At 50.4% G+C, this 24,478-nt stretch overlaps 1 protein-coding gene across 3 annotated transcripts in view; it reads right to left on the bottom strand.

Annotated features, from left to right (window-relative positions):
* Positions 1 to 24,478, bottom strand: part of ST3GAL1 (ST3 beta-galactoside alpha-2,3-sialyltransferase 1) — a 67,431-nt gene that overhangs the window by 33,543 nt on the left and 9,410 nt on the right. For 2 of the 3 annotated variants that reach the window (XM_019724187.3, XM_019724148.3), the window contains exon 2: positions 15,111 to 15,248. The gene's annotated coding sequence lies outside the window, so the exon portion shown is untranslated. Of the gene's footprint in view, positions 1 to 15,034; positions 15,054 to 15,110; positions 15,249 to 24,478 lie in introns of those variants that run through there. The other variant, XM_088798943.1, reaches the window with a different exon arrangement.

The raw sequence follows: 24,478 nt of genomic DNA, 5'->3' as shown, positions 1-24,478 counted from the left end.
CAAGCTGTGGAGGCCACTCAGGTAAACAGATAACGATAGTGCAGGACTACAAGGGCCAAAACACCCGACAGCTACCACTGCTCAGCCATACCGTGTGCCAAACACTCGTATAAATGATCTCACCTAACTCTCAAGAAAACTCTCCCACGGAGGTGCTATTTTTAATCCCTGGTTTGCAGGTCAGAACTCTGAGGCTCAGAGAGGTTAAGGCCCCTGCTGGAAGTTGCACAGCCCATAAGGGCTGGAGCAGGCTTTGATCCCTGCAATGTGAGACTCCACATTGCTGGGGTTGCAAACATGCCCTTAGCCTGCTAGTCTAGATGAGCCACTGGGGAGCAGAGAAAGACAAACAAAAAACAGAGGAGCCCAGGTGGCTGAGTGGCCAGGCTGAGGGTAGGGCAGGCACAGAGGCCCAGGGCCTCACTAGCAATCAGAGAAATGCAAACGAAAACAGGATGAGACATCCCTTGACACCTCTTGGCCTGGCAAAATTAGCAGGCACTGTGATGCCAGGTGTTGGCGGGTTTTGCAGATAGGGTAGCTCATACCCTGCTAATGGGAAAGTGGAGTCGGGAGTTACTCTAGGGAACCACCTGGCAGTACAGGGACGCATTACACAGAGGCATCATGCTCCAGCCGCCAGCAATTCCACTCCCCAGTGAACACCAGAGCTCTCCAAAATGCCACGGAGAGTATCACACACATTCCAGAATGTTCTTAGATACATATGTCAAAGGAAGGAAAATTCTGGGTCACAAGGAATTTTGTTTTTAAACATGGGGAGGGGTTCCGGTTATAATGACAAAGTGACGGGAGTTAGGAAGCCCATGGGATGATAACAGAGCCACCTCGTGGGGTGACCTGGGAGGTGCCCAGGGTCACATGCCAGGCACACCTTAAGAACTCGATGGATCAATGTGGTCAGGCACTGTTACTTCTAATAATCGTGCTCTGAGGCCTCTGAGTGGGGCTTTACGTTTCACCCTCACCATTCATTCATTCAGTACCTATGTACTGTCACCTGCTATGGCTCAGGTCACATTCCAGGTGGAAGGGCTACAGCTGGGTGCACAATGGATGAAGGCAGCTAAAATCCTAGGCACCAGAAGGGACCAACAAAGAAGTAAATGTATACTAGGTCAAATGTCCAGAGAGCAGCAATGAAGAATGAGAAGTAGGGGACAGTGGAAGGTGTAGCCAGTGGGTGTGCACGTGCAGCACTTTGGATATATTCTACGGTGAATTCAGTCTTGCCGAAAGTGGCCCCTATGCCAGCGTCACAAAGGCTTCTGTGTCCTGACACTTGTGGCTTCCAAGTCTGGCTAGTTGTCCCAGCTTCAAGTGAAACGTAACTTAGACCATGAGGACTCTTAGAGCTTCTACAAAGGCATCGAGAACAGATGCTGAGTCTCGCCCATCCCGTTTGGTACCCTACTTCTGAGTCGGATCCCCTTTGGGCAGGAACATGGGCCCCCCACAGAGGAGGCACTGCTCCTGCCAGCTCGGCTGCACCACAGCCTTCAGTCTATGACAAAAGGCCATTCCTGTGGCCATCCAAAGACTCAAGAAGTGGTCTGCTTCCACCCTGTAATTCCCCTTCTAGGAATCTATTCCAGGAAGTGGGTCGACATGCAGACAGAGTTTGGTGCCCAGAGAGTTTTACCATCATGGTATTTTTAATAGCAACATGCCAGAGAGCGCCAACGCGCTCCACCATGTAGAAATTATTAGGTGCAGCATGGTGCGTTCAAATATCTCTTATGGGACAAAAAATCTGCATCGTTAATGATGCTCAAGAAAAAGAACACGGGGGAACACTTCCTATACCGTTAAATGGAGAAAAAAACAAAGGAGACAATACCAGCATCAGAATCATAGGTTTAGCAACATAGAGACCAAACCACAGTGAAAGCAGATACTCTAAAACGCCAAAATAGGTACTTTCTAGAAGGGGTAGTTACGTGGGATTTTTTTCGCTCCGGGCCTTTCCACTTTTCTATCTTCTCAGGATATCCTTCAGTCATCATGGCTACTGTTATGATAAGAAAATAAAACTACCAAAAAACCCCCCAAACAAAACAAAACAACAACCGAAAAAAAACACCTGAAAAATTGTGGCACTTTTAAAATCTTCTCCAGCACCCCACTGGTGAGCGGGGACCTGCCCAGGACCCTGACCGAGGGACCTCCCAAGGCTTGTGTTTAATGACAGTCTCTCAGGATTTGGGATTTCACTTGCAGAGGCTTAGACCCAAAGCAGAGATGGAAAATGGGAAGCAATAGGGGACATCCACAACGGAGACAACGTAGGGGACTTGTGAGAAGGCAGACCCAGCAACATTTTTAAAAATTAGAAAGAAAAATGCAACGGCTTCCCAGGAATGAGTCTTGGGAACACTCTCCCTGGATTCTGAGGCTCCCTAGGGCCCCCCCCCCCCGCCCCCGGGCCCTCTATTTCCTTCTCCAAACCCCAACTGAAAAGCCTGTTGGATGGCGGCACTCTCGCCCAGCAGTTCACATAGGTCCTTGCTTGCCTTTCAAAGTGCTGTCACAAGCTCCGTGTGGCTGGATCTCCGTATCCTGTCCCTGTTGGAATGTGTCCCAATGTCATATGTATTGTATGTTATAGCTTAAGTTCTGAGGCTCAGAGAGGTTAACCAACATGCCTGAGGCCACATAGCTGGTAAGGGACAGAGCAGGAAATGGCACTCAGGTCTCCTCATCTGAACCCCAGAGGACTTTACCACCCCCCCTTCCTACACACAGAGCTGGCCTATGAGCCCAGTGCAGACGTCTCAGTAAGCCAGGGTTCCAATCCCAGCAGAGTCACTCCATGGTTGTGGGGTCTTGCTAGCTAAGCACTGGGAGCCCAGGTTTTATCAGTAAACTGGAGACAACCCCAAGGAGTAAAATGTTAAACCCTGGCACCCTGTTAGCTCATAACAAATAATTTTATTGTTGTTAGTGGTCCCCTTTGTCTTCTCTGGAGTAAAGTCCTTCTCTGGGCTCTGGATGTGACCCCAATACACTGTCTCCCTCCTCTCACCCTCATAGGGCAAGGACAGGGTCTCTTCGTGTCCCCAGCCCGGCGTGGAGAAAGTGCGGGGGAAAAGAGAGCTAGAGGAAAGAGACCAGGATGGAATCTCAAGGGGAGAGTCAGCTCTGCTTAGACATTTGGCGGAGTGTTTCCAAATCCTGCTTTCTGGCTTTGCGGAGCTGGTTTCTGGCCAGCTGTGCTCAGTTCGTGTCTAATTCCAAACAGATGGGCTTGTGCCCTGCCCCCACCCAGCTCCAGGGGCCTCAGAGAGCAGTGGAGGGCCTCCCACCTTCTGACCAGGCAGAAAGGCCTCCTGGGGGGGTTGCTCAGCCCCCCAAGCACCACAGAGGCCCACACTGGGAGGTGCAGGCCTGCGTCAGCCAAGAAACAGGCAGACCCGACCCTACCCTGGCGCATGTCTCTGTCACAGCATGTGGTCTCATTGTGACAACCATGCAGACGCTGTTCCCTCCACACCAAGAGACAGTAAGTAAGCCCAGTGGGTAAGCACGTGGACTCAGGGCCAAGTTGCCCAAGTCTGAATCCTGCTCTGCCCAAGCATTGCTGGGCACCCTTGGGCATGTTTCTTAACCTCTCTGTGCTTTTCCTTCCTCCTCTGTAAAGCAGGGATGGCAGAGCTAAAACTAGCACTGACCTCAAAGGGGAATTGTAAGGATGGATCAGGAGTTTATGTAAAGCACTTAGAGAGTCACGTCATAGAGATCAGCATGGCCAGACACCTCTCCCACTTCGTGTCACATACAGACAACTCTCACGAGATTCCTAGGACCTGTTTAAAGGCCTGCAGTGGGGTCAGCCCTCTCTCCAAGCAATAGATTTATGACCGCTCAAAAAATAATTTCTTTGTAATGAGGATTGAATGAGTTATTATCATCCTAGTTTTTCAGATAAAAATCTGAAACACAGAGGTTAAGAACTTGTCCGAGGTCACCCAGCCTGTAAGTGGCAGAGCCAGGACACAAACCCAGACAGATGGTCTCCTCCAGGACAGAGCTCTTAACCAACAGATACCACTACCACCTCCAGCTAACATCACCACTTTGCAAATGATTGGATCCCACCACCCCTTTCAGTTCTCCCAAAGGTGGCCTTGACTCAGATGTTGGCCTGGGCTCCGGGCAGCCTGCGTTTTGGCAGGTTCTTGAGCTGCGATTCGCTCCACCACCCTGCCACCCGCCTTTGCAGACATGACAACTCTCCCAGCCCTGGAGTCTTCTGGAAACCACAGACCCTCCTTTCTGTTTACTCTCCCATCACTCATTCCCCAGCCAGCGTCCAGGATCTAGGCTCTTGCAGATTGTTCTAGATGAAGAGGAAGGAAGATAAAAAGAGTCGATGAAGACTTTTAAGGATCCCCAACCATCCAGAGCCACCAAATCCATGTGGAGTCCGTTTGGCTAATTGTACACTTTGCTTCGACCAGCTAATGTCTTCCTTTCCATCCAGACATCTGTCTCCACAGAAAAAGGCATCCACTCAGGGGCCAGGGGCCTAACTGCTGTGGGTTCCTGAGAACGATTACATATCGGAGAGTCCTGGGACTTCCAGGCAACAGAGAAACCACTGTCAAACCCTGCAATTATAGGGCAGGAATAAAAAAAGGGAGCTGCCACGGCCCCTGGGGTGGAAATAGCTCAGCGTGGTTTCCTGGCCTTGCAAAAGTACACATGGTGAGGTCAGAGTGGCCGTTTATAAGAGGAACCACGGGATGAAGTTTTGCAGCTTTGTGCAGGGGGTGGGGTGCGTGGTGGCTCTCTGGGGCAGGGGGAACGGGGAAGCGGGGACAAAAAGCCACATTTGCTGAGTGCCAAGGGCTGGCCCTCAGATACATCACGTGTGCGCTTAGTTCTCAGAACAAGTCAGCCAAGCAGGGCCTTGTTCCCCTGTTGCCAGAAGAGAAACCAGAGGCTCCAAGAGGTGAGGAGACCTGCCCAGGCCCTCCTGAGTACTGACTCTTGAACCCAGATCTGGCTGATTCCAGGCCTAGGACACCCGTCTACGTATTGTCACCTCCTGGAGAAGGGGCTACTTTTTAACAAAGGATAACATGAGAGGCTGTTTACTCTGGCTGGGGGGAGGGGCCTCGCCTCTGTTTTCCTACAGGTCCAGCCAAAGGAGGGGTTTAGGCTGGTGGATAAACCACGTGTGGATTAGGAATCGAATCACTCAGCTTCAAATCTTGCCTCTACTAATAAATGTTGTGTGATCGTGGGCAAATTACTTCACTTCTCTGTGCAACATTGTCAACTGGGGAAACGGGGTGGGGTGGGTGAGTTTGATCCACTGTGGTTCCCTCCAGCTCTGAATCCTGTCTATGGCATGTCAGCTTGGCACAGGGGTTATGAGCAAGGCCCTGCTGCGTCAGATTGCTGGGTTCAAATCCTGACCCTGCCCAGAAATAGTGCCCCTGGAGGGGGGATGGGGCTTATTACCCAGGGGCCCCAGAGACCCCACCCAGCCTGCCCCCAGCATTGTCCCTGGGAGGGACGGGGCAGGGTTTCCCCAGATCACTAGGCTCAGAGACTCACTGACTCGTCCCCATATACTGGCAGCCTACCTACTGCGTATCAGGCGCGCTGCCGGTACTTATTGGAACACGATTACGCCCGTTAATTGAGGTACTGCCAGTGGCTGCTTTGGTTCCACAATGAGAGAACTGAGCAGTCACCCCAGAGATGATCTGGCCCGCAAGCCCCAAAATATTAACTCTCTGGCCCTTTACAGAAAAAGCCTGCTGCCCCTGCTCTAGGCTGTGAGGTCTCTGAGGGCAGGACCACACGTCACCAAGACAGGGACAGGGACAGGTGCTGAAGGAGATGAGGCCTCAGGACAGTCTCCCATGGAGATGGCCCTGGAGCTGAGTTCGTAAGGGCCAGCAGACGACTGGCTGGGTGACGGTACAGGGGACGGCACTCCTGGCAGAGGGACAGCCCGCGCAAGGACACATGGACCCTGCACGTTCTGTGCTGGTGGCACAGTGCAGGTCCAGGGGCACCTTCAGGCAGCCTGGGAGCTGCGGTGCAGGAGGTGGTGCACATGGAGTGCAGGCTGTCCTTACCCCGTGGAATTGGGCATCTAGTGCGGGAACCTGACAGGCACATGCCAGTGAATGTGCTGAGTGCCTGGGGAGGGGCAGAGAGAACGTGAGCCGGTTCTGATGGAGAGAACTGTCCACTTGGGGATAGGACGAAAAGTGTCCTGCATCCTGCATGAGAGCCCTTCTTCAAGAAGGCAGTGCTCCTGAATGAGGCTAGGCAGCCATGAGAGCCAGGACTAGCCAGCTGCCCTACTTGGCAGACAGAATGGAAAGACCCAGCTAACAGGTCTTAATGTGGAAGGTGGCTTAACTTCCATCTGAAGCTGGGAATGGGTGCCCAGAGGTCACCATGGGATAGCATGGGCGCCCAGAGGAGGGGCTCCAGGCCCAGTGATGGGTGCAAAGGTGGTTTCCCAGAAAAGACAAGGCTGAGGAATTTGAGGAGCTCAGGGAATTAGCCATAGGAAGTTATGGAGCCAGTGTCCTCAAAAGCCAGGGAGACCCTACAATCACCCTCCCCCTCTTCCCTGACCCTCTGCTTGCCCTTCACTCACTCTACAGGGGTACCCCGAGTGGTCAGCTGCTCAGATTCCACAGGCACACTGCTCCCATCTGAGGGCTTGGCAATGGCTGCCCCCCAGGTACCCATGTGGATGATGCCCTCACGACCTCCAAGTCTCTGCTCACATTTCTCTTCTCTGTGTGGCCAGCCCCAGTCACCCTCCCCTGGCAGCACCCTCAAATCCCCTCTCTCTTATCACTTTTCGTCTTCCTACAAATCCTTGAATCTACTTGTTAACTCTACTTTATCAGAAGTCCCCCCACCAGAATGTAGGTTCCATGAGGGGTTGCTGCTTGTAAGTGACGGAAGCTCCCCCAGCTTTCCAAACCCTGCCTGGGGCTAGGAGGCACCCAGTCGGGATCTGTTCACTGAATTAACGAATGAGCCAGAGTGAGGAATGGCACCGTGATGCAAACTATTCAGAAGGTCTTCTAGGCGAGTGTCCCACGGTGGGAAGGAGCCAACCCTTTGGTAAGAGACCTCCTCACTCCCTGACTCATTTGCACCTGCTCTAATACTGTGGCTAGATCACACAAGCCCACCTTTAATCTTCTTTGGAACCTCAGTGTATTTGCAAAGGCTAAGGGAATGGAAATGCCTTTGTAAAGCACACACTGAGAGCTTCCTGACAAACAGCTTTTCAGGAAATCACTCCCAGTGTGACATGCGCCCCTGACAGAGCACGCGCCAGCCTTCAGGAGAGGCCTGGGGTTCCCCACAATCCCTGGGGACCGCACTGTGGGTTCCCTTTTTTGAGTTCTGCCTGGAGCCCAGATGTTCTCAATCAGGAGGTTACACGAAGACAGTCGCTTTGCCAGCAAACAGAAGAGAAAATGAGGTGCACAGTCAGGAGCTGTCATCAAGCCCTCGAGGGGGCTCCAGGGAGCAAGAGGGGGAGCAGAGGGCTATGGGCCCCCTGGAGCCTCCACAGTTGCTCTCCCATCTGGGATCATGCACGCATTTATCTGGGTTATGTTCCATAAAACACTCCCTGAGCGCCAAGGTGGCTGTCCCCTCAGTGTCCCTTGCCCTCGTGAGGATTTATAAATGGACTTGAGGGAAGCCTCAGACTCCAGGGCAGCCTACACACAGCTGCTGGAGCTCCTCCTCTCCCCCTCACAGCACACTACAGAGTGGCCCCAACGTGACCCAGGGCTGTGTGTTCGATGGGGAAGGACATGGCCCCTGCCTTCAAGGACGTTCCCGTTAAGTGACGGTCCACGTGCTGTGGTTTCGGCACAGGAGCCAACTCCTTTCTCCTCAACCAACAGAAGAAGCCAATCCATCTCTCCCACCCGAAAGCCTTCCCTTCCTCCTCTTTACCTGATGGCCAACCCCCCAGCACAGAAGATATTTTTAGTGCTTGTGACAAAAGTGTTTACACGAAGACCAACACGGCGACATGTCTCTTCCCCACACGGCCTTTGGACGTTGTACACAGGACAGTGATTGCCAAATGGATGTCATATGCTGACTATGGTTCTTCCACGTTCTTCTACCCTCTCCCCACGATCCAGGTCAGAAGGGGCAGTCAGCTACTTTGGCAGGGTGAGCTTGCTCAACTTAACCTGGGCCACACAGGCCTATAAACAACAGGTGTTCCAGCAAGCACACAGGCTGGCTGTCAGCCATACCGAGAAGGTGGCCTGTCCCCAAGTTAAAGCAGCCCAACCTGGAATCCCCTCATTTCCAGTTCTCCAAAAGCTGAAGGCAGACATCACAAGAAAGGTGGAAGGCTGGTTGACGCCTGAGAGGACTGAAGAAGAGAGAAATAATCTCCAAGGGGACCCAGGCCTGTGTCCACCCAGCAGAGTGGTCAGCTAGCTAGCTGTCCGTCATGTGTATCAACCCCGCAGCCAGGGCTGGCTCTGTGTGGCCGAGACAAGTGGACCGACAGTGCCGGCCTTCATATATCCATCCATCCATGCACAGAAGTACCTGGCACAGGTGGGTTTCCAATACGTCCCCATGAAGAAGGAATCACATGTTCCTGTTCCCCAAGGAGCTCCCAGTCTAACAGGGAAGAGACACCACGGCAGCCACGCAAGACACACGGTGTGGTCAAGACACACCGCGGGGTGTTTTGGGGGAGCAGTGGGAGAATGGAGAGCAAGTGCGGGCAAAGAATTCCCAGAGGAGGTGACACTTAAGTTTTAAAGAGGGATGACTCACACAGGAAGGTAAGAAGAGAAAAGTGTGCTGGGGTCGGGAGTTGCTCACGGAAACCACCTATCCCAGGTCCTGGAGACACGAAAGCTACTTCATTTAAAGTGACTGTTATTTGTATCTATAGCTATGGTCATAGCCAGAGCCACATCTGTATATATATGTATTTGTTGTGTAAGTACCTGACAAGCAGCCATTTTTATTGTAACGTGCCCGACACTAAGCATTTGATCGCCCATTTCAAAGGCATCCATCTGGAATAAGCACATTGCTGGCTACACAACCAGATAAACAGCCAGGCCTCCCTACCCATGAAGTCCCCTCCTTTAGAAAACCCTGGTTAACCCAGATAACCAACCATTTGAACGACCCCCTGCTTTTCCCTTCCTGTGCCCTAATTCCTGCTCTTATGTTTTAAATTCACCAAGAAGGAATAAACCTGTGGAAACCCTAGGCACCCCCCCCCCCACCTTGGCCCCACTAAAGGCAGAATCCCAGTATGGTTTTTCTTTCCTCTCGCTCTGCATCTGTGACTTCACTGTGTGACCCCGCGTGTGCCATGTACCTTCCAGGATGTGTTGTTGTTGTTTTTTCAAACTCCCCTGATGGTGTTACTGAGGTGCATCTTGCAATCTTAATATGAATTACAAGGGCTGGTCCAGGCACATCACTGACTCTGACCTGGGGAACGTCCTGGGCCCAGGTGAGTGCCCCAGGCCTTCCTAGCAGAGACTGAACTGCACGGTATACATAACACTAGCGGTCAGGGATTGCTTTGTGTCTAGCAGGGTTCTAAGAGTTTTTACGCAATCCAACGGATTTAACAACAATCCTATGAGGTCTGTGCTACTGCCATCTATTGTGCCCATTTTGCAGATCATGAGAGGTCAGGTGGCTTGCCCAAGGCAGAGCAGCCCACGGCAGAAGTGTGATTGGGACTCAGCCATCTATCTTCAGAGACCACACTCCTAGGTGGGGCTGGGAGAACAGTGGGGAGCCCGGGGCCCTTGGTGGGCCTGGGGCATGGTGAGCCCTGTCCAACCAATTATGTCCCAGGGCCATAAGGGACACAGCACTAACAAGAAGACGGACATAACTGGACACCCTTCGGATTCAAAGGTTATTGGAAAAATCCCAATGCTTATCAGCCAGGCATGACTAAAATAAAAATCAGGGTTTTGAGGATGACTCAATCTGTGATGTTGGCTTCTAGAAGCACACAGGAAATTTCCCTGCTTCCGGTGGCCCTCTCACTCTGTGGCACTAGTATTGCCAAGGCCTGTGGGCCTGGCACCACAGTGACCCCTGGAATATCCATCCTTTCATGGAAGAAACGTTTTGCTATAGGCAGACACTGTCCCTGAGCTGGCAGGAAGGGGAACCCTGCCCGGGTCCTAAAAGCCCACCACAGGGTGGCTCGGCTATAAATAATATTGATATCATGTCTGTAATTTAGTCAGCATTTACTACTGGCCAGGCACTGTGCCCAGCCTTTTGAGTCATTGTCTCATTTCATCCTGACAAACCCTGGCAGGTGGGTACTATGGTTACCGCCTTTCTTACGGATGGGGAACCGAGTCACAGAGACGCAGAATATGAAGAGCTGGAGAGAGGCACACGGAGGTGGCCGCCAGGCTCATCTCACTCACTCCAGGGTTCATTCTCTTGAACCCTCTACAACTTGCATATCCTTGCGGGGTGGGGAGGGGACTGGGCCCATTTCATCCAGAGAACAAAGCTCAACAGGCAAGGACACACAGCTGCAAGCACAGAGCCATCTAGAAGCTTGTCCTGAGGACTCCAGGGCCCGGGCTTGCCCCCCTGCAAGCCGGCTGTGGACCAGGGCTGGGTCTTTGAGCATCAGGAAGGTACTCGCTGCTCCTGGCTGCCATCGTTTCAGCTGTCAGGAGCCTGACCTTTCTAGAAAACGGTAATGATGCTAGTAATGCCTGCAAAGCCCCCTGCTGACAACTGTGAAGAGCCTTCACTCTGAAGACCACATGGTCTGTGGGTCCCCTGGTCTGTTTTACAAATGAGGCAACAGGTGCAGGGAGGGATTGGATCTGAGGGCACCGGAGACCAATGGGCTCTGCTGAAAGGTAGGTCCAGTGCAATGTGGAGGGAGGACGTGGAGGCCCAGCGAGCAGGGAGAAGGCCAGGTTGTAAGCTATACAAGGGCAGAAACCCTGTGCTCCTTACCACTGTCTCCCCAGTATCAGAGTGTAACCAGCACTCAGTAAAAACCTGCTGAATGGATGGGCCTGTCCTAACCATCCAGGTCAGGGAAAAAGGCTGAGAAGACGCTCAAGCACTGTTAACACACAGTTTCAGTTAACACGAGTCTAATTTTCTAGGTATTACTCTACCTTCACACCTAATAACCAAAGCATTTGAATGTAGGAACTCTTGGTATGGATCCAACACACATTATTCCATTCTGTGGATGTACTTTATCCATTCTCCAATCTTAGCCACTCAAGATGTTTCCAGTGCATTGCTACGTAGCAAGGATCATGTAGAGGCCACACGGCAAGAGGACCTTGTTCTGGTGGCAGGCTACATGCCGCTGTGAAAGCCCAGCTTCTCTGCTTACGAGTAGCTGTGCATCTGCGGGTAAGTTACTTAACCACTCTGTACCATGGGTCCATCATCACCAGTGAAACAGGGAGAATGACAGCAGCTCATTCCCAGGGTTAAATCTGTCAATGTTTGGGGCTAAGAGAGTCTCTGACCCACAGTTAGCCTTTTATAAGTGCTGGCAAACACTCCACCAGCACTTACGGTCCTGAAATTCAGGTGATTTCTTAGGGTGCAGTCCCACGGGGAGAATCATAAAGTCAGCCTGTAGAATTGTAGGGACAGTGCCTTTAAAACTCCCAGCAGCACGAAGAAGAAAAAGGTCATGAGCCCTAATTCATTAGCCCAAGAGCAAGATCTCAGAGGACCCAAAAGGTAAGTCTACCCAGTACGGACACCAGAATCCCCATTGCCAGCCTTTCTGTCACGTGTTTGCCCAGCCTCCCAGGTAACGAGCCCTGTGGTGCGCAGCCAGCCCCTGCAGCTCCAGGTACCGTGCAGAGAGGGCATCTTCACCTACCTCACAGCAAACCCAGAGGAGGCCAGGCCCAGGGCAAGGAAGCTTAAACGCCAGGGCACCCCACATGTCTAGGGCTTGTATTTTATTTTAAATTCATAACTTTCATTATTTTTTTTCTTAAAGACAACTGCCAAATTGTATTAGCTGCAGGCTCACCAAACGTAGACCTGTACCTGTGCATACCATTGATTCGTTCATGTCTCTGTTTCTCCCATTAAATTAACACCTTGAGGACACAGCTCTTCTCCTGTTTTACCTCCAGTGCTTGGCCCAGTGCCAGGGACCTAGGAGTGTTTGCTGAATAAATGGATGGATGGATGGATGGATGGATGGATGGATGGATGGATGGATGAGAAGGAAGGAAAACCAGGCAGAACTGAAATCTCTGTCTCTGTTAATTTCACTCACTCTGCTTGGAGTCCCTCCTTAAAATCACCCAGTACAAGTTAATTCTTTTCCACCTGACAGTCTTTCCGACGTTCAAAGATGGCGCTTCCAAGTTTCCTTTCTCCCAGGGAAACAAGCCCTGTTCTAGCAGCTTTTTTAAAAGGTTATCAGCAACGGAAATTCCACCAGCTTAAACTGCGGCCCATTTTCATATCTAATGATTGCTAGGATGTCCTCTTATCTAGTTGGAATGCCTTGGCCTCCAGCCTGCCTCTAGGCCAGCTGATAACATTTATTTTTTGCAGGGGTGGGGGTGGGGGGGGAATGCCTGAGTTTTAAGGGAGAGTACTCAAACCCATGACTCCTCTAACAAGGGGGGAAATACAGCCCTGGTTCTCCAGGAGGAGGCCACAGCACCCTTGGGGAGAGTAAATAAGACCCCTGCCTGTCCTTTGATCAGCAACCCCTGTTCTCCTTCACCCCTCACTGTTTGTTGTCTCTTATCAGCACTGTGACTGGGTTCCATAAACATCCAGGCTGCCCTCCCCCCAACCCTCTGCCTGCTCCAGTCACTACCACTCATATATATTTTTTCCTGCTTACCCTCCATCTCATCCCCTTCCTCACTTCTTGCTAGGATGTGAACTCCCTGAGTCTTTGTCTGCCCAAAACAGTGCCTGGCACACAAAGCTCAGAAATATTTGTGGATGCATGAACGAAACTAGCGTCATCAAGTACATATTCTGCATATACCCTTCTGGGAGCTGGGGCTACAAAGGTATTCACATGTAGACCTCTCGTGGATAGAACGGGCCGTGGTCAGCCCAGTTCTGAGATGTGATCATGAAACTGAGGGTCCTTAGGACTTAGCTTAAATTTAGTTTTCAATTCCAGCTCTAGAAATCACATCCCCCCCCCCACCTCTCAGAGACCCAGCCTTCCCCCACATAATCAGCACCCCCCTCCCCCAGGCAGCAGAAGACGGTCGCAGCATCAGGACCTCTGGTGGGATAAAGATACATCTTGACCTAAGTTATGGTTCAGCTCCTCAGCGCTAAGGTGGACCGACCCCCTGGTGACTCGCCCATGAGACCAGACAGAGGGACGCCGGAACAGACCTCAGAACTGTCCTCAGGACCTGAAGAAACAATTCATTATCCTCACCTCACCTCCGACCAATTGGCTCCCAGCACGGCCCTGAACCCCTAACCCGTGGTGTCTTGTGATTTTGCCCCCCAGAGTCTGTAAGGTACCGGCCATCGGGGAGGTCGGGCTTTTGTGCATGAGCTTCCCGCTCTCCTGCGTGGTGCCATTCAAAACAAAATAGCCAATATTTCTCCATCGCAGTTCTCGGTGTTAGTGTTTGGGCCTGCTAGCACCTGGTGGACGAACTCTTTCTGTTTGACGACAATAAGGTCCCAATCATCGTTACTTTATTCAGCAGGTCCTTTGAAAGTAAACCACGATCCCTTCCCTCCATCTTTCACCTCCACCATTCCACATTTTCCGAAAAGTCACAGATGTCCTATTTTAGCTCATTTTATTCCTCTCCTTGTTTTTATCTCCTTTGCCCCTAACTTCAGCCCATGGGAGAGATGGCGGACATTGTGTCTTCCCCTTTGGGGGAGACCCCATGTTGCATCTGTCTGCCTGTCACTATGGAAGGACTGAAGCTCGTATCTTATCTAACTGTTTGCACATATCAAACTAATAAACCCCAAGGCCCAAGTGGCTTAGTTTCTACACAGACTCACACACAGAGACCACAGGTTGGCAGCCCAAAGAAATTTTAAAAGTAATTCCATTTTTATAGATAGGTAGGTAGGTAGGTAGGAAGGGAGAGGGATACAGAGAGAGAGACAGAGAGAGAGGGAGAGAGGGAGGGAGAGAGAGAGAGATCCTCACCAATAATCATATAGAATAGAAACACACACACACACACACACACACACACACGCTCACACGCTCACACCAACCTTCCTTCTTCCAGGATGGTTGTAATTACACCCCAGCTGGTTAGAGATTGGCAGAGTGAAGAGAGAAATCCCAGGGTGATCACTGTCTTTCCAAGCCAGCTTTCCCAGCGATGATGGAAACGTGCTCAGCTGGCACTGTCCACAATGGCAGCCACGAGCCGCATGTGGCTGTTTGCACTTGAAAAGTGGGGAGTGCGACTGAGGGCTACACGTTTCATTTTATTTCATTTTCACTAATTAAAATTGAAACAGCCACATATGGAGCTCAGTTCAAGACCGGGGGCTGGCACACATTTTCTGTTAGGACCCAGACTGTAAATATTTTCGGCTTTGTGGCCACACAACAGTCTGTCACAACTGCTGGCCGTTGTGTGTGACAGCGCCACAGACACGCCTGAACGAATGGGTGTGGCTGGGTGTCAAAGAACTTCACACAAAATGGCCCGGCCGGATTTGTCCTGTGGGTCATGGTTGTCTGCTGACACTTACTCCAAGGCACACCAGAGTCATTCCTGGCCTTTTGGGATGGCAGCCACTTGTCATATAAGGATGTCCCCCTTCCAGGTTTTTACTCACCAGTGTTCATGAGAGCTCAGAAGGCTTTCATTTTAAGAAAAAGAAGGGTTGCTTAATACTCTAAGAGGGCCGCCTTTTCTCCCTGAGGGAGAAAGAATTCCCTCTTTGTGGACTATCCTGGAAGAGCAGGCCAAGTTACAGACAGAGACCAAGAAACAGGGGAACACGTTCTCACCTCCACCCAACACAGCCCATGGAAGAAACCAGAAAAGACAACACCTCTCACTCGTGCGGGAAGGTCAGTCATGTACCTCAGTCGGCTGAAGGACTGTCCATCTCTGATTCTGTCCACAAAGCTCAAAGTGTCGGTTCCCCACAACCCCTGGTGATGTTAATGGCTTCTACTGGCATTTCCAGGTCACAAAGGTTGAGTCTGAAAATGGTACCGGCTGGAAAGAAACAGGAAAAAAGTTTGCGTTAGTTTTGATGTTTAGTTCATCCACTGTCTTTTGAAGATGACTCAAGATAATTTAAAAAGGTATTCACCCATTTCTCCACTTACTCACCCAATGATTTATACTTCAATATTTTTAAAAATAAACACCTATTCTGTCCCATGCACAGAGCCAAGTGCCAGAGACAGAAAGTTGAGTAAATCATAATTTGTGCCCTCAAGACGCTCCGTCTGGTGAAGAAAACAGACAAAGAGATAAATCCTTCAGGGTAGGTGTGACACGAGGATGTGAGTGATACTTGGGAGAACTGAGGAAAAAAATGACCGACTCAGTCTGAAAGAAGAATTTGATTAGGAGATGATGTTTTTAACTGCTTCTTGATCAAGGTACCAGTGAAATGCTATTTGGCAAAAAGAAAAGGTTCCAGGGAAAGTGTCTCTAAGGACGAGGAAAAAGAAAGATGTGAGATGTGAAAGTGTGAGATCAGGGTTAGGATAAATCAGGATGAAGCCGGACAGGAAATGACTTTTGAAGACCTTATCTGGGAATAATGACCGACTCCCTGCTGAGCTCATATTGTATCCCCAACACTGACAGGGGTGCAGACCACATGTTTTCCCATCTGATCCTCTCACAAAATCTCCAAGGAGGTCACACGGATTATTCCCACATTATGGATGGGCAGCTGAGGCCTGGAGAGTTTCCGTGAGTCAACTTGCCCCAGATGACAAAGGCAGTAAGTGGTGGAGAGCAGACCACAACAGAATACCCCCATTCTGTCTGGTTCCATGTCTTTACCGTAGCCACTGGCATTGAAAATTGCAGTAAGGCCCCAATTTGCTCACGCCACCTTCCATGCACACCCTCGCTCAGTGGAGTTGATTTCTCCACCCCTGGAATCTGAACTTGGCCACATAACTTACTTTGGCCAATGGGCCAAAAACAAATGTGACACAAATAAAGGCTTACAAAGTGCTAATACACAGAACTTCCTCTCTCGCTTCTGGGATTGAATCATTTTGCAGCTACATTTACACGCCTGAGCCAGCCCCCTGGAGGAAGAGAAATTACACGAAGAGTGTCCCCAGGCATTACGGCCACCCCTGCTGAACTCTCATGCTCGTCTGGGAAGCCCCAGCCAAGATGCCTAGACCAAAAGAAATGCCCAGTCCACCCGCAGAATCAGTAAAAATAACAAATGTTTGTTGTTTGGAGCTGTTTGTTACACAGAGAAAGCTAACAAATACAATCGCTGTTACCCTTACACTGCTGACAATGCTGCAACATGATAAACTTGCGTGTTGATAAACTTGCGTGTTGGAAAGCAAGCACGTTGATGACAGTCAAGAGATGAGAATGACCAGAACTAAGGCAGGGCTGTGGGCAGAGGGAGGAGTGAGAGATGCGAGAGCTATTTAAAATGTAAAATCAACAGGATTTTGTGCCAGACTGACCCCGGATTTGTGTAAAGCGTCTGGTATTGACTATAAACAGATTCTATTTGGAGCTCACTGATGGGGGCGGGGAGGATGTGGACACGGAAATACACAAAGTGGTCAGAAGCTGAGCAGTGAGGGCTCCGTGTCCCAGGGAAGAAAGCTGTGGGAATGAGACTTTCTTTTCAGAAGAATTAAAGTGGGGTGCTCATGGTCCCGGCCTCCTAGCCTGGCTTACCATGGCCACCTCCTCCAGTGCCAGCCCCACTCTTAGCAGCAGCCAGAAGGATCTTTGTAAACCGTAACCCAGACCTCCTCTACTCCCATCCCTGGCTCACACCATCCCTGGCTCACACCATCCCCAACTCACACCATCCCCGGCTCACACCATCCCTAACTCACACCATCCTCGGCTCACACTATCCCCAGCTCACACCATCCCCGGCTCACACCATCCCTAACTCACACCATCCTTAACTCACACCATCCCTGGCTCACACCATACCCAACTCACACCATCCCTAACTCACACCATCTCCGGCTCACACTATCCCCAGCTCACACGATCCCCGGCTCACACCATCCCTAACTCACACCATCCCTAACTCACACCATCCCCGGCTCACACCATCCCTAACTCACACCATCCCTAACTCACACCATCCCTAACTCACACCATCCCTAACTCACACCATCTCCGGCTCACACCATCCCCAGCTCACACCATCCCCAGCTCACACCAACCCCTTCCCCACTGTACCTTCGACTCACTCTTTGAATTTCAGCATCAGTGGCCCTTCCCAGGGACCTCTTTGTTGACCACCCAGACAAGGCTAGCCATGGCTACTAAACGTAATAAACGTACGCAGAACTCCCTGCGCTCACCAGCTTGATATCTCCCTGGGGGCAAGAGTGTGCCCGTCCTACTCACCGCCACCCAGCACACTGCTTGCCACATGGGAGAATGTCAATTACTATTTCCTGAATGAGAGAATGAACACAGCTATTCATGTGCCATACCTCCAATATGTTTTCTCTGACACAGGAACGTCCACACTGCAAGCGAGGTTAGGGAACCTGTGCTGGGGCAAATACAGCTTCCTGTATGCATTTGCTTATCTTCATTCATTTGTTTATTCTTTCATTTAACAAGAATTTATTAGGCATCAGGCATTAACTCAATCCTATTATCTGGAGCGCTCACTAGACTGAGGCCCTGAGAGGTTGGGGGGAAGGGGCAGTATTTTACTTATCACTAGATTCCCCCATCCCAACTCCCACCGGACAGTGTACGCGTATAGGAGGCACTCAGTAATGACTGTCGAATGCATGAATGAATGAATAAATGAACGAATGAATGAATGAATGAAGCAGATGAATCTCTGAGTATCATTGGGACGTGGCCGATTTAGCAGGAGCCTGTAGCTGAGTTTTACGCATGTCACATCTTACTAAACAACTGATAATCATGGTAACATGTACATGTGCACATATAGGAACACATATGGCAATTGTTCTATGCCATAAGCTGTAAGCGGGAAATCTGTGAACTAAATTACACATGGAGCCCTGCTCCCTACTCAGCCTCAGCTATTTGACTCCACAGCCTGGCAGCTGTGGCCACCTGTGACCTTTGGTTAGAGCCTAAGACTCACCTTTGAGCAAACATCATCCTGAAGCAATTCTGTCACTGACCTTTAAAGATATAGCTGGCAACTGCATTCAATTCCCAGCCCCAACCGATGAGCTCGCAACCACAGGGCTTTTAAAAACTAGACTGTACCCCAAGTGTCGCCCACCTTCTACGGCCTGTTTCTCAGCTCCTCTCACAGGGCACGGGGGCGCTGAACACACAGAGGAGGCCAGTATCCCACTGTCTTACCTGCTGGTCTCGGGAGCAGCCTAATTAGCTCCTTGACTCTCCTGGCTCGTTGCTTTGTAACATAGGCTCTGGGAACCTTTTCTGAAATGTATGCCAGGGTTCTTCTCCCCACACCCTGCCTTCCTGTGTCTTCCTATATTCCCGTTTCCCCATCCTTTCCACAATCGCTTCCAATTCAGAACAGCAACCAAACTCTTAAAAATGGGTGACGTGTGTTTATACACACGGGTCATACAAGGAAGACAAATCAGACATCATCCCCATTTTCAGCGAGGCCCAGAGAAGGTTATTCTCAGAGATCACAAAGGAGGAAATTGAGACCCAGAGAGGAGAGCAGGGCCGGGGGGCTTTGCTGTGTGCTCAACGCTCTTCCCACTGTTACACTGGCTTCCCCTCATCCTGTTCCAGCCCACCCAGCCCCTTCTTATCTACCCATCGAACTGGCCACCCCTAGGTACCAACTGGGCCCTTAGCAGTGATCTGCTGGGCTTAAATTAGGAGAGTTGAAGGCAAAACGTCCAACTCTAGTTGGCACACAGATTAGAGCAAATTCAAGAAAAAAAACCCCAAAAAACGAAAGTCATGATACTGTTCTCCCTTCCCCTTTTCTGAATCTAAAATTATTCCTTCTTTGTCCTGTCAGACACGTGCAGCCCCCTCGTGCCAACTTATGTTTGTTTCTACTGTGCAATATCACACAATAAATCTACCAAGAGAGTTTGTTCTCCACTTTTGTTTCTTCTCTGGGTCGAGCAGGGGACTGGAAGTAAAGCCCTTCCTCACTCCTGGAGTTTGCTTAAGAAATCATAGCTTTTCCCCTCCAAGCGAAAAATAATCATCTGAACAACTGTCCACACTGGGCCTGGCTGAGTAATACCGCTGCACTTTTAAATTACAGGAAGCTTTTCTCAGAGACCTGTGGTCATGTCATGTGCCCAAACAGTGTGGCCTGATGCTATGGTAGGTGTTGTCAACCGGGGGAGGCCGGTCAAGTCCAGCTGTGTGATTTTAGAAAAAACAAAATGAAAACAATAGCCTTTCCCTGAGTGTTAGTTTACTCCTTGGTGAAACAGAATCCATAGCTGCTTCAATACTTTGCAGGGTTGTACTGAAACCTCAGTGAATAGAAAAAGACAACAATGAAATCACAATAATGATAATTAATAATAATAACAATAATAATAATAATGTAATGGTATCGTAGCAGATATCGTTTTTCAGTGTTCACTAGCACTTTGCCAAACTAAGCCCTTTGTACTCTAAACCCCAGTTAGTGCTCATAGCAGTCCTGTGCTATGTGCACTATTATTTGCATCATTTTGCAGAAGTGTAAGGTCTTGCTCACGGTCATGGTAAAGAGTGGAGCCTGAATGATAAACTAATTCCTAACTGGACCCTACTGACAGGCCAGGACTAACAGAGTTCACTGCATGCCAGCGTTTGCCAAGGCTTTCCCACGCCGTGTAAGCATGGTGCTCTGACCTGGTGGGGTCAACAGTACACTCTTGGGCTCTGGCCATAGGAACCCACTGTGTGGGGTGAGGACACAGGAACACAAGCAACGAACCACCCCACTCTGTACCTAGTGCCAGATGAGACATGAACAAGTGGGTGGTCTCTCCCTCTCCGTCTGAATTCCTGTCCAGAACAAAATGATCTTGGAGCATGAGGTCAACACTGAGACGGCCTGGCCAGCTCTGTCTGCAAAGGGGACACATGACCCACAAGTAGGGAACTACAAGGGCAGATCAGGTGGTGAGACAACTCCAGCTATTCGTGTAAATGCTAGAATGTTGCTGGCTTCCTGACGCGGGCAGGGTATAGGGACAGAAATTCTGGGTGCGGGAACCAGGGACAACAGGACTAATGCTGAGGGTGGAAGGAAGTTGAGTGGAGCAGCTGGGATGGTCTCCTTCTGGGTGTGGTTTTGCCTCCTCCGTCGTGGTCCAGGGCCTGAGGAAGCCAGCCAGTGGGTGTAAAAATGAAAGGCAGGAAGCACATGTTCCTGTTAGGCTAAGAAAGTGTGCACCCTCCCTTTCCGAAAGGGGTTCAACACCGGAGTCCTGAGAATGAGTGGATTTCTGAATTCAGAGGCTAAACGCTGAAGTCTGGCTAGCTGTAATGGAACGAGTACAGACAAGGCCTGTACCGTACTAAGCATTTCAGGTGCATGATTTCACTCAGTCTTTACAGCAGTCCTCAGATGGTGGCCGTCATAGGCCCATTACACAGATGTGGAAACAGAAGCTCTAAAGCGTAATGTTATTTACCCAAGGCCACACAGGTAGAAACTGGCAGAGGTGTGATTCAAAGCCACAGACATCCTGTACACAAGCCTTTCTTTTCACCAACCAGCCTCGCTGGGCTCTGGAAGGTGGTCCTCTCTATCTCACACCCCACAGGTCCGCCCTTAAGGGGCGGCATGGTTTGCTGGTCTGTACCTCTGAAGCTGGGTTCCTTATAGTCATCAATGGCTCCCCAGTTCTCTTAGCGACCAGGCTGGACATCTCCAAGGGGCTTTCGATTTATAGGTTCTCAGCCCCCAAGTGCCATCAGTTCTCTAATCCCAGAGAGATGAAGTTACCAGTTCTTGTCACACTGGAGTAGATACTCCAAACCCGGCTCCCAAGAGCTCCCACATGGACTACCAGCTGGTTTTCCTAAAACGTGGGTCGAAGTCTCTTTTTGCAAGCAAGAAAAAAACCTTGATCCCCCCTCATCCCTGGAAGAATGCAGGTCCTGTAGGATGTTTTCCTGTCTTACTCCTTCCTCTGATCACACGACTGGGGAGGTACCCCTGCTCGGTCTGTGGGTTCCTCCATGGGGTCCACTCCTGGGCACCAGCTCCCTCCACCCTCACTGCTGCTGTTAGCAGGTCCCACCCATCTTCCAGCTCCAAGACCTGCTGTTCTCTGGGGCTTTTCTCCACCCTCTCCTGTTTTATTTATCTCAACCCCCACACCGAGCCTAAGTGGGGAAACTGAGGCTCAGACACGGAAGTAATTGCCTCAGAACCCTCAGCTAATCAACCGTGGGCCTGTGCTGTCACTCTGGCCCTCACTGTCCCCCTCTGGCCCCCAGGGCCTTCCCAGCTAGGAGGTGCCCCCTTGGGCTTCCTGTTGGGTAAAGTGGATTAACCTTCAGAGGAGGGAGACACTGGCTGGCTGAGTGGCCTCCTCGGGGCCTGGCGAGCATTGTTCTCTGTGTCTGCCCAGAATTGTTCTCCTTTCTCAGATTTGGGAGGAACTGTGAAATGTGTTTGTTTTCTAGGCAACCATGTAATTAAGGAGGCATAAATATGTACTTGTGGATCAGGGCGAAGAAGGAAGAAGGAACCTATTGACCAGGGAAATGTGGGCCCAAAGGACACAGCTGGTGTCAGGTAAAGCCTGTCTGTCATTGGTGAATGGGACCCAAGTGCCACCATTAACTGTCCTGTTTATAGCCCTTTGAAATATGGTTCAGTGAAAGGGGGACTTTGTTCTTTTGGCCCCTTATCTGATTCTCAGAACAAAGGGAAAAGAGGTGGGAGGGAGGTGGGCAGTGGTCTGGGTAATGTTGGCAGTGAGACCAGATATGCTGGGCCCAGGAACCTTCCATCACGGTGTTGTGTTAGAGAGAGACGTGGTCATGGGATGGAAGAGGGTGTGTAACAACCCCCCACTCGACTGCTCCCAGCCTGGGGACCTGAGGTCAGGTGGCCAACTTCAGTGAGTCTCAGTGTTCTCAACTGTCAAAATACCTGTAAGAATAATGACCACAAAGCCCTGGTGAGAAGTTTAAATGAACCCAGAATGCCCAGCCCCTGGTATTTCCTGGGCAGGAACTCAGGAAGGACAGAAAGACCCCAGAATTCACAAAATGCAACACGGATTTGCTCCGAGGGACGACTAAAGGAGACTATGTCCAGGAGACCATGGAAACACAATGGGAGTGGAGAGGATTTGATGCAGCAGGTTATACAGGAGACCTGGCACCCAGGACACGGCAGGCTCGCCTCTGGACAACCTGGGCTGCCCAAGTTGGGTAGAAAACCCATCAGTGAAAGCTGGCGCGGCAGCGATAAATGTGGGGCTGGCTTCTCGCTTGGCTTTGCCCACTAATAGGCTAAAGAACCGTATCAATCAGGCCTCTCTCTGAGCTATCTACTTAGCAGTGAAATAAGAGACGGGGAATGTCTAAAATGTGACATTCGGTCTTAGGTGTGTCGAACCTGTGTCTAGTGCCCGGGGGTCACACCCTAGCTTTGTAAGCCCAGACAACTTTCCCAGCCTTACATTCAGACAGTTTCACAGAGCCCCACCCTACCACCTCTTCCAGGAAACCTTCCCTGGTTGGAAGTTCCATGTGAGGAAGAGGTTACTCATCCACAGAGGTGCCTGGAGGTCAAAGACCACTGTGTTGGACAGGTCTCGCCATCCCTTGCAGCGTTCAGGCAGATGCAGGATAAACAGGTGGTGGAGTTGAAATGAGAAAACTTAATTCAAGGGAGGCTGAGCACGCGGGTTTGTATCTAAACATGAACGATCATCATCATCATAGCATGTACTTAGCCAACACTTATAGGAGTTTAGGAGTCAACACTTGGGGTTCCCTAGAAAATCCATCAACTAAAATTATTTACTTTGAAACCCTACAATAGGACAGAGGCACACAGTACTCTGCAGGGCACTCACTGTTCTAAACACTTTCCAAGTATTGACTCCTTTAGTACCTACCGGGAAGTAGGTACTATTATTATCCATATTTCATAGATGAGGATATAGAGGCACAGAGAGGTTAATCCACTCACTCAAGGTCACACAGCAAGGAAGGGGCAGAGCCAGTGTTTTTATTGAGTGAATCAGGAGATGAATAACTGAAGTTTTGGAGTAGGCTAAGGCACCTTGCAAACACTAGGACGGCACAACTCTTTCTTATTTCAGACTCCCTAAACGTGCACCCTCTGTGACTTTGTTATCATTCAGTGGACTCACACTCACACACACACACCTCCTTCCCGCCCCTTCTAGTAACGGTTACAGCTTATGACACCAGGGCTCATGTTCAGAGAAAGAGAGAAACCTTCCTTTACTCCATCCCAGGGGCAGCTTCCCGACCACGCAGAGGTATTCCGAAATGCCAAACTGTTTCCTAAACGTGCCAGTCCTTTTCTCTCCCTGTTTGTCAACAGACATCAGTTGAATTGTTAAGGTCCTATAGCGCCCAGATTATTTTGCCTGAGCCCAGTTTGTTCCCTGTCGTAGGCAGAGGCAGAAAAGTAGCGGCAGGCATGATGGTGGAGCCAATTCTTTAAACCATTACGAAAGGCATGGCTTTCATTTGAAATTTCTATTGGGAGGTGGCACACAACGTCGCTGTCTCCCAATCTCCCTCTTTCGTTTTAATTTCCTTTCCTGCCCAAAGATTGAAGTTTAATATTAAGATTGTGCTTTGGAGACAACCTGGAATATTCCCCACAAGGCCGTTCTTGTTGGTGGCAGCTGATCTATTTCCCAAGCAATGGTCTTTATTCATCAAACTCTCCACCAGGTGGTAGGAGCAGCAGCGTTTTCAAGTAAGGAGAAGCACAACACACCTTTCTCTCCATCGTAAAGATGTGATTAAAAGGGAATTTTGCAGTGTGGCAACAGCGACATCCTAGTCGCTTTACTTGAAGCAGGTGCCCAACAGGTACCTGTCTAGGAAGTTGGGTGATTTAAAAGCCTGATGACAAGCTTCCTGCTCAGTCCTGTCTGAGCCCCTGGGAGGCTCAGTTCTTCCTCAACCCCCAGGCAGTCTCGGGCTCTCCCAATTCCATTTATGCCAACAAGCCAAAGGATGAGTTCGTGCGATCAGCATTGCAGGGCGCGACGAGGCGATCCAAAACTCCAGCCAGACGACCATGGGCTACAGTAACCCATCCA

The sequence above is a fragment of the Rhinolophus sinicus genome, chromosome 6 (genome assembly GCF_057876585.1).
Source record: "Rhinolophus sinicus isolate RSI-liver-muscle chromosome 6, RSI-T2T, whole genome shotgun sequence".
NCBI lineage: Eukaryota > Metazoa > Chordata > Mammalia > Chiroptera > Rhinolophidae > Rhinolophus > Rhinolophus sinicus.
Note: the sequence above shows the minus strand (reverse complement) of the source record. Positions and strands in the feature narration are given on the sequence as shown.